We start from the raw sequence: 9294 nt of genomic DNA, 5'->3' as shown, positions 1-9294 counted from the left end.
TTGTGGGCGCCTGGGTGGCTCAGTGGGTTAAGCCGCTGCCTTCAGCTCAGGTCATGATCTCGGGGTCCCGGGATCGAGTCCCGCATCGGGCTCTCTGCTCAGCGGGGAGCCTGCTTCCTCCTCTCTCTCTCTGCCTCTCTGCCTACTTGTGATCTCTGTCTGTCAAATAAATAAATAAAATCTTTAAAAAAGAAAGAAAGAAATTTCTTATAAGGGGTTCCTTAGTGCCTCAGTTAAGCATCTGCCTTTAGCTCAGATCATGATCCCAGCATCCTGGGATGGAGCTGTGGGTTGGACTCACTGCTTAGCGGGGGAATCCGTTTCTCCCTCTCCCTCTGCTGCTGTGCTCGCTCGCTCTCTCTCTCTCTCTCACTTACCGTCTCTGTCAAGTAGATAAAAATCTTTTTTAAAAAATTTCTTATAGATTTCAAAATATTAATGGCCTACTCCCAATATATTTTTTAAATCCTTTAATAGCTCATTGTTATTCCATCTAGACTACATCTAAAGAGTCTCCATTGGAGGACTACCTTTTTTTTTTTTTAAGATTTTATTTATTTATATGTCAGAGAGAGAGAGAGGGAGAGAGAGCGAGCGAGCACAGGCAGAGGCAGAGGGAGAAGCAGGCTCCCCGCCAAGCAAGGCGCCCGATGTGGGACTCGATCCCAGGATGCTGGGATCATGACCCGAGCCAAAGGCAGCCGCTCAACCAACTGAGCCACCCAGGCGTCCCCGAGGACTACCTTTATAATTTTAGTTACTAACATCCCTTGGGAGACTGTGTGTTCCATAAACCCACTTCCCATTTTCTAAATAAGTACTTCTTCATAAACTAAAGAGCACATTTCAGGGGTGCCTGGGTGGCTCAGTCGTTGGGCGTCTGCCTTCCATTCCAGTCATGATCTCAAGGTCATGGGATGGGCCCCAGGTCGCGCTCCCTGCTCAGCAAGAAGCCTGCTTTCCCTCTCCCACTCCCCCTGCTGTGTTCCTCCTCTCTCTGTCCCTCTCTCTACTAAAAAAAAAAAAAAAAAAAGTAACAAAGAGTGCCCCTGAATTCTAGTTTGCTAGGTGTTGAAGTAGTTGCTCAGACATTTCAGACTTAGCTTTTTATGGCTCCTTATTTATTAATGTAACTAAGCACATGCACATCTTTTATTCTATCTCTCCCATATTCTATTAGTGTACCCTGAATCGCGGACACAGCAGAATAGAGGGGTCTGGCAGGACATTCTACCCCAACTTTCTAGCTGTAAAAACAAGGTTTTAACATATTATCTAACATAGTGCAGAAATTCTCTAGTGATCACACCCCGTATGTAAACATTATTTTATGCCTGCCTTTTCAGATCCAGGTTCAGGACCCTGATTTCTCTAGACATTCCACAGCAACACGTGAACGGCTAAACAAATCTGGTCTGGATTCCTGAGACCAAAGGGCTGGGGAAACCCCTCTGAAAACACGCTCTATTAGAACTGCAGCTCCCTGCCAGGTTCCACCAAAGGGCAAAGAGTTAATATAGTACCCCTTACAATATGCCCCTTACAACAAACACCTTCAAGAAACCCGAAGCTCACCCAGAACACACTCACCTTTCACAGCTTAAACGACACTTTACGACTGACTACTTTTGCATTTGGGGAAATGTAGTTCATGAAGAGGAAATGCTGCATAAAAACTACAAGTCCCACAATCCTCCGGGCTTCACGGTTTAGAGGCCCAGATTGTCTAGTAGCGCCACCTGTCTGCGTTTCAGGGTCAGAGATTTTGAACCTTGGTTCGAGATGGGCGGCTGTCTTCTAAACTAACACAGTGTCCCTTTGAGAGAAATGGTTAGATTTTCCACACCGGAGTGCTAAGCGCAAAATAATACATCCAAACAGCACTAAGTTAGGAATTCATTCTTAAGATAGAAGCTGTAAAGGTGCCTGGGTGGCTCAGTCCTTAAGTTTCTGCCTTTGGCTCAGGTCAGGACCCCAGGTCCTGGAATCCAGCCCCGCATGGGGCTCCCCGCTTAGCCAGAAGCCTGCTTTTTCCTCTCCCACTCTCCCTACTTGTGTTCCCTCTCTTGCTGTCTCATTCTCTCTCTCAAATAAATAAATAAAATCTTTTAAAAAATAGAAACTTTAATAATGGATTTAGACTAGACTCATACTCAACTTTAGTGATTATGATCCTTTGCACTCACCATGAGGAAATCAAGTTTCCACCTTGCAGCAGTTTGTGAACAAATATCTGAAAAACTGATGTTTTTGGAGTTTATATGAACAACTAGCTCCACACATAATATACAGGGAATAGTGTGTTTGCCCACTTGGCTTCTCCAATTTTATTTCTCCTTCTTTGTTTTTATTAAATTAGCCAACACAATGCCTAGGTCTCACTTACAGATATTCTGATTTAATTGGTCTGGGGAGATGCCTGGGCATCAATCAGTTTACAAAGTTCCCAGTTGTTCCTAACATGTAACCAAAGAGAACCTTTGTTCTCTAGCCTCACCTAAATAAGTTATCAATTTGTGTTGAGAACATTATCAAAGGCCAGCTAACCTGGACCTTGACGATCACTTAAGGAACAACTTCACCCATTTTAAGATAAACTGAAGCCCCGAAGAGTACGATCACCTAAGGAACAACTTCACCCATTTTAAGATAAACTGAAGCCCCGAAGAGTATTCTAGAAGTTGGAGTCAAAGTTTGACTCCTGATCCTCTCACTGAATGTGTGGAGGTAAATATTGGTAAAATCACCCAGGTTAGTGTTTGAGGGTAGGACCTCCAGCAACAGCTCAGATAGGTCACCCTGCTGGGATAATCACCTGACATGACAGCCTTTTGTGCCCTAGTTAACCTGACCACACTGGCTGAAAGAAAGGCCCAAAATATAGACTGGAAATTCTTACTAAGTCAAAAAAATTGTAATCAGCAATATTTTCTGCATTTATGGGTATTTGACCAAAACCTATTGAAATGGCAAAACACGGACATTCCCCCAGCCACATTTTATTATGAAAAATTTCCAACCCATATTGTTTTCTCAGTTTGCCAAGTGGAATGAGCATCATTTATTGCGAGACTGCCTGATACAGGGCGATTGTGCTTTTAGGCCCCAAAGAATCTCATGTTCCAGGGAGAAATTAGCTGACTTTTCCATTTTCCTTAGTGCTGGAAACTCATCCGTGGAGAATGAAATCACCCAAGGCAGCTGGTGAAACACACAATTTCACCACACCAGGAATTCAGTGACTAAGTCTTTGATTTGATCAAAGTAAAACAATCTAAAATTAATCAAGTTGTTAATCTCCCCCCGCCCCCACTAATTTTTCTTACCCTATGGAAAAAAATTGACTATACATCGGCATCAAACAGGACTTTTAAAAATGTCATTTTTGCATCTAGGTGATGACTGTTCACTGAAACAACACTTTGAACATTTCATGTTTGAATTTTTTTTTTATTAAGATTTTATTTTTAGAGGTGTTTAAGCACCCAACACTTGATCTCAGCTCGGTTTCTTGATCTCAGGGTTGTAAGTTCAAGCCCTGTGTTGGGCTCCATGCTGGGCGTGGTGCCTACTTTAAAAAAAAAAAAAGATTAAATTTTTAAGTGACCTCTACACCCAAAGTGGGGCTCAAACTTAAAATCCTAAGGTCAAGAGTCTCATGCTCTAGCGACTGGGCCCACCAGGAACCTCTCATGTTTGAAAAAAATATATTTTTTAAGATTTTATTTATTTGACAGGCAGAGATCACAAGTAGGCAGAGAGAGAGGTGGAAGCAGACTCCTGCTGAGCAGAGAGCCCTATGGGGGGCTTGATCCTAGGACCCTGGGATCATGACCTGAGCCGAAGGCAGAGGCTTTAACCCACTGAGCCACCGAGGTGCCGTGAAAAAAAAGGTTTTTTAAAATTTTATTTATTTGTTTGACAGACAGAGATCACAAGTAGGCAGAGAGGCAGGCAGAGAGAGAGAGAGAGAGGAAGGGAAGCGGACTCCCCACTGAGCAGAGAGCCCAATGCGGGACTTGATCCCAGAACCCTATAATCATTACCTGAGCTGAAGGCAGAGGCTTTAACCCACTGAGCCACCCAGGCACCCCTGAAATTTTTTATAATAAAATGTTGGGGAGCACCTGGGTGGCTCAGTCAGTTAAGCATCTGCCTTCCGCTGGGGTCATGATCTCAGGGTCCTAAGTCTTTGCATCAGGCTCTCTGCTCAGCAGGGAGTCTGCTTCTCCCTCGGGCTCTGCCTCTGCCCTCCTCATGCTCTCAATCTTTCTCACAAAGAAATAACATTTTTGTAAATAAATAAAAATGTTTAAAATACAATAAATATTAGGAAAAACGTCACTTTCTTGGAGACTGCTTTTTACATCTTAATGGGTAGCAAAAAGTAAAAGTATGTTAGAGAATATAGTTCAGGAAAGAAAGAAGTTCAGACATGAGTTTCTGACAGCTTTCCACTTGCCAAGGACAACAGGCAGTGGGAGCGAAAATTACTTCAAACTTTGTAAACTATGAACATTTCCTTTTTTTTTTTAAGATTTTATTTATTTATTTGACAGAGAGAGAGAGATCACCAGTAGGCAGAGAGGCAGGTAGAGAGAGAAAGAGAAGAGGAAGCAGGCTCCCTGCTGAGTAGAGAGCCCAATTCAGGGCTCTATCCCAGGACCCTGAGATCATGACCTGAGCCTAAGGCAGAGGCTTAACCCACTGACCCACCCAGGTGCCCCTAAACTGTGAACATTTCTATGAAAGTAGCCTTCTTCAGACTCTTCTCTCTGAATTAATGTGTCCAACAAAAAACCTTTTGGCATTAGGGACGCCTCAGGGACTCAGTGGGTTAAGTCACTGCCTTCAGCTCAGGTCATAATCCTAGGGTCCTGGAATCGAGTCCCGCATTGGGCTCCTTGCTCAGCGGGAGCCTGCGTCTCTCTTTGCCTCTGCCTGCCACTCTACCTGCTTGTGCACGCACTCTCACTCTCTCTGACAAATAAACAAAAATCTTAAAAAAACAAAACAAAACAATCTTTTGGTATTAAAAAAGAATTACCCCCCCCCCCCCAAAATTACCACATGACTCAAACTTCCAATTATACACAGAAGAGAGTTGAGGGGCGCCTGGGTGGCTCAGTGGGTTAAACCTCTGCCTTCTGTTCAGGTCATGATCTCAGGGTCCTGGGATAGAGCCCCGCATGGGGCTCTCTGCTCGGCGGGGAGACTGCTTCCTCCTCTCTCTCTGCCTGCCTCTCTGCCTACTTGTGATCTCTCTCTCTCTCTCTCTGTCAAATAAATAAATAAAATCTTAAAAAAAAAAAAAAAAGAAAAGAGTTGAAAACAAGGACTCAAACAGATACTAGTATGCCTCTGTTTGTAGGATTATTCACAATGCCAAAAAGTGGAAGCAATGCAGATTCATAGAATAATGGGTGGGTAGGGACGCCTGGGTGGCTCAGTTGGTTAAGCAGCTGCCTTCGGCTCAGGTCATGATCCCAGCGTCCTGGGATCGAGTCCCACTTCGGGCTCCTTGCTCCACGGGGAGCCTGCTTCTCCCTCTGACTCTGCCTTCCACTCTGTCTGCCTGTGCTCGCTCTCACTCTCTCTCTCTCTGACAAATAAATAAATAAAATCTTTAAAAAAAAAAAAAGAATAATGGATGGGTAATAAAATTCCAAACAATGGAATACTAATCAGATGTAAAGAGGAATGAAATTCTGATATATACTACAACATGGATAGACCTTAAACCATTACCCTATGAAATAAGCGTCTCTCTGGCTCCGTAGGAAGAACATGCAACTTTTGATCTATGGTGGTGTATACGTTGGGTGTTGAGATTACTTAAGTAAACTTAAAAAAAGTAAGTAAACTTAAAAAGTAAACTTAAGTGAGTAAACTTTAAAAAAAGTAAACTTAAAAAAAAAAAAAAAAATAGCCAGGGCACCTGGGTTGCTCAGTTGGTTAAGTGTCTGCCTTCGGCTCTGGGATGGAGCTCCTTATGGGGCTCTCTACTCAGCTAGGAGCCTGATTTTCCCTTTCCCTCGCACTCCTCCCCAGTCCATCTTGTGCTCTCTCGTGGGCGCTCTCTATCTCAAATAAATAAATAAATAAATTCTTTAAAAAAAAAAAAAAAGCCAGACACAAAAAATAAAATATTGTATGATTCTGCTTATATGAGATACTTAGAAGAGTCAAATTTGTAGAGACAGAAAGTAGAATCGAAGTTGCCAGGGGCTGAAAGAGGAAGGAATGGGTAGGGGAGTTAGTGTTTAATGGGTACGGAGTTTCAACTGGGGTGATGGAAAAGTTTGTGAAAGGTGGAGTAATAGTTGCAAAGAATAAACGTACTTAATGCTACTGAATTGTATACTTAAAAATGGTTAAAATGGTGAATTTTATGATATATGTAGTTTCTCCAATTTATGAAAAAATCTATTTTGGAGATGATAGTACGCGGTGAATCGGTAGCCAAGTGAACACACGCTGACACAGCCCATTTTTTATCGGCCCCAATTCACTCTATGAATGAAGCTATTAGCATGTTCCCTCCCATAATGCTTTGCTTCGTGCTCCCTCAAAACTTAGTTAAGTGAAATCAAGAAATAAATCCTCAGAAATAGCTTATGCATTTTCGAGGGATCCTTATACGGTTGAATAATTTTCAATCAAATAAGAATTGATGGTTTTTCTATGAGACTCAAACTCGCATTTCTGAAATAGGAACCTTACCTATTGGGGATAATGATTGGGGGCGTTACTCGTTAGCTTTGCGCAGTGGCAGTATCGTAGCCAATGAGGTTTATCCGAGGCGCGATTATTGCTAATTGAAAACTTTTCCCAATACCCCGCCGTGACGACTTGAAATATAGTCGGCATTGGCAATTTTTGACAGTCTCTACGGAGACTGATTTCCTTGGTTTAATGTAAGTGTTTCTGTGTAGCTTTTTTTTTTTTTTTTTTTTAAAGATTTTACTTATTTGACAGAGAGAAATCACAAGTAGTTGGAGAGGCAGGCAGAGAGAGGAGGAAGCAGGCTCCCTGCTGAGCAGAGAGCCCGTTGCGGGACTCTATCCCAGGACCCTGAGATCATGACCTGAGCCGAAGGCAGCGGCTTAACCCACTGAGCCACCCAGGTGCCCCTGTGTAGCCTGTTTCTATTGGCATTGGTGGACTATGGGGTTGGGGGCGTTAGTTAGGACTTGCAGGATGCGGTTATTATCATTTATTGTTTGCCGAGCCCCGTAACAACGTGCGTTGGTGTGGTTTGTTTTTGGTTTTTTTTGGTCAACATTTTTATTTCTGCCCTAGTAACGTTCGAGCTTGCACGGATATCTCCTGAGACCTTTGCCCACCTGGTTCTCTGAACCTCCGCCGGCGGTCACTCGTCTTTTTCTGGTTCATTCGTTTTCCCCGCTTTCAAAACCGCCGCTCAGGTTCTTTAACTCAAAATTCAGGTCTAACCTGGTCATGTCTGTGATGTCATGAGGATTTGCATGAGGTTACCCAGCATCCCCTGCGAATGCATTCTCAATTCCAAAATCTGAATGTTCGACCGAGATGATCCAACAAGCACAAACCTCCGGCGCAGACGGACCTTAACTATAACTGCTAGAAGCAGAACGCATCAGATCCACGAACTCGCTGGCAGTAACTCACCGTCACTGATAAGACAGTTGTCATCCGTGGGGGAGCAGGGTGCGTGAAGGAGTTTTTCAGCTTTGCGCAGTGGCAGTATCGTAGCCAATGAGGTTTATCCGAGGCGCGATTATTGCTAATTGAAAACTTTTCCCAATACCCCGCCATGACGACTTGAAATATAGTCGGCATTGGCAATTTTTGACAGTCTCTACGGAGACTGAATATGCCTGTTTTTAAAAAACAGTATGAAATGTGTTTTGGTGGTTTTTTATGTATCCCGTTGTTTTTCATTGTATAACAGTTGGCGGTGAAAATTTGCTTTCCTTATGGGCTCCTTTCTGAAAGTCTGAGGCTTTCTGTTTCATAGTAATGTGCAGTTATTTCCACCAAAGTGTATTTTTCTCGGGTTTATTTATTCATTTGACAGAGACAGAGATCACAAGTAGGCAGAGAGAAAGGGGGATGCAGACTCCCTGCTGAGCAGAGAGCCTGATGTGGGGGTCCTGGCTCATGACCCGAGCCAAAAGCAGAGGCTTAAACCACTGAGCCACCTAGGCACTCCTCACCCAGATGCTTTTTTTTTTTTTTTTTTAAGATTTTATTTATTTATTTGACAGAGATCACAAGTAGGCAGAGAGAGGAAGGCAAGCAGACTCCCCGCTGAGCAGAGAGCCTGATGCGGGGCTCGATCCCAGGACCCTGGGATCAGACCTGAGCCGAAGGCAGAGATTTATAACCCGCTGTACCACCCAGGCTCCCCTCCCAGATGCCTTTTAAAGCAACGGAAGGTAGAGCTGTGTTTGGAACCAAGTGCCCTCACATCTAGGGGTGTACTGGATTCCACGACACCGGCTACCTCTAGTCTTGTCCTATGTTAGGAAGGCCAGGGACGTCCCCGGACAGAAGCCTTCGGGAGTCCTACCCTTGCGCATGGCAGATCCAGCTGGACATGGGTGGACCGCCGTGACCCATCAAACACTTTACTGGTCTGTAAACAAAAGGATGTGTATGGGGCGCCTGGGTGGCTCAGTGGGTTAAGCCTCTGCCTTCGGCTCAGGTCATGATCCCGGAGTCCTGGGATCAAGCCCCGCATCGGGCTCTCTGCTCCGTGGGGAGCCTGCTTCTCCCTCTCTCTCTCTCTCTCTCTGCCTGCCTCTCTATCTACTTGTGATCTCTCTCTGTCAAATAAATAAACATCTTTAAAAAAAAAAAAAAAAAAAAAAAAGGATGTGTGGCCCAGGGGAAAACCACCCCTGCGGTAAATTAGACCCAGTCCCTGCTTTAGGGAGCTCACAGTCTTGAGACCACAAGTAAGCAAACGAACAGATAAACTCGGAAATTACAGATGATTCCAGTGCTATGAAGAACAGAAGCAGGGAGATGTGATGGAGCCATCCAGAAGACCAGCCAAGTTCCGACAGCAGCCACTGAGTACTTAACTGTGTACCAGACTACACAAAAAGTCCGTAATATGCTTCATTCCATTTAGTTCTCACAGAAACCACTCTCCATTCCTTTTTTTTTTCAACAAACAGCTCTATTGAGTTATAATTGACATTCAATAAACCACGCATATTCAAAGCACACAACTTTATAAGTTTTGAGACAATGTACACCCATGACACCATTACTGCCGTCCAGAGAGTGAACAAGTTCATCACT

General features: G+C 43.9%; 1 protein-coding gene and 2 non-coding genes across 5 annotated transcripts in view; 2 read left to right on the top strand and 1 right to left on the bottom strand.

Moving 5' to 3' along the window:
* The window catches only part of SIRT4 (sirtuin 4), a 12613-nt gene extending 10950 nt beyond the window's left edge, over positions 1–1663 (bottom strand). For all 3 annotated transcript variants that reach the window (XM_059408572.1, XM_059408574.1, XM_059408573.1), the window contains exon 1: positions 1591–1663. The gene's annotated coding sequence lies outside the window, so the exon portion shown is untranslated. The remainder of the gene's footprint in view (positions 1–1590) is intronic.
* Positions 1664–6757: 5094 nt separating this feature from the next.
* LOC132024080 (U4 spliceosomal RNA) lies at positions 6758–6898 on the top strand. Its single transcript, XR_009406183.1, has one exon. It is a non-coding gene; the product is annotated as a U4 spliceosomal RNA (small nuclear RNA).
* An 810-nt stretch (positions 6899–7708) lies between these two features.
* On the top strand, positions 7709–7849 carry LOC132024079 (U4 spliceosomal RNA). The gene has a single exon (XR_009406182.1). It is a non-coding gene; the product is annotated as a U4 spliceosomal RNA (small nuclear RNA).
* Positions 7850–9294: the final 1445 nt, after the last annotated feature.

This window comes from Mustela nigripes, chromosome 8 (assembly GCF_022355385.1).
Source record: "Mustela nigripes isolate SB6536 chromosome 8, MUSNIG.SB6536, whole genome shotgun sequence".
Lineage (NCBI taxonomy): Eukaryota > Metazoa > Chordata > Mammalia > Carnivora > Mustelidae > Mustela > Mustela nigripes.
The sequence above is the reverse complement of the archived record's forward strand: the minus strand, read 5'-3'. Positions and strand labels throughout refer to the sequence as shown.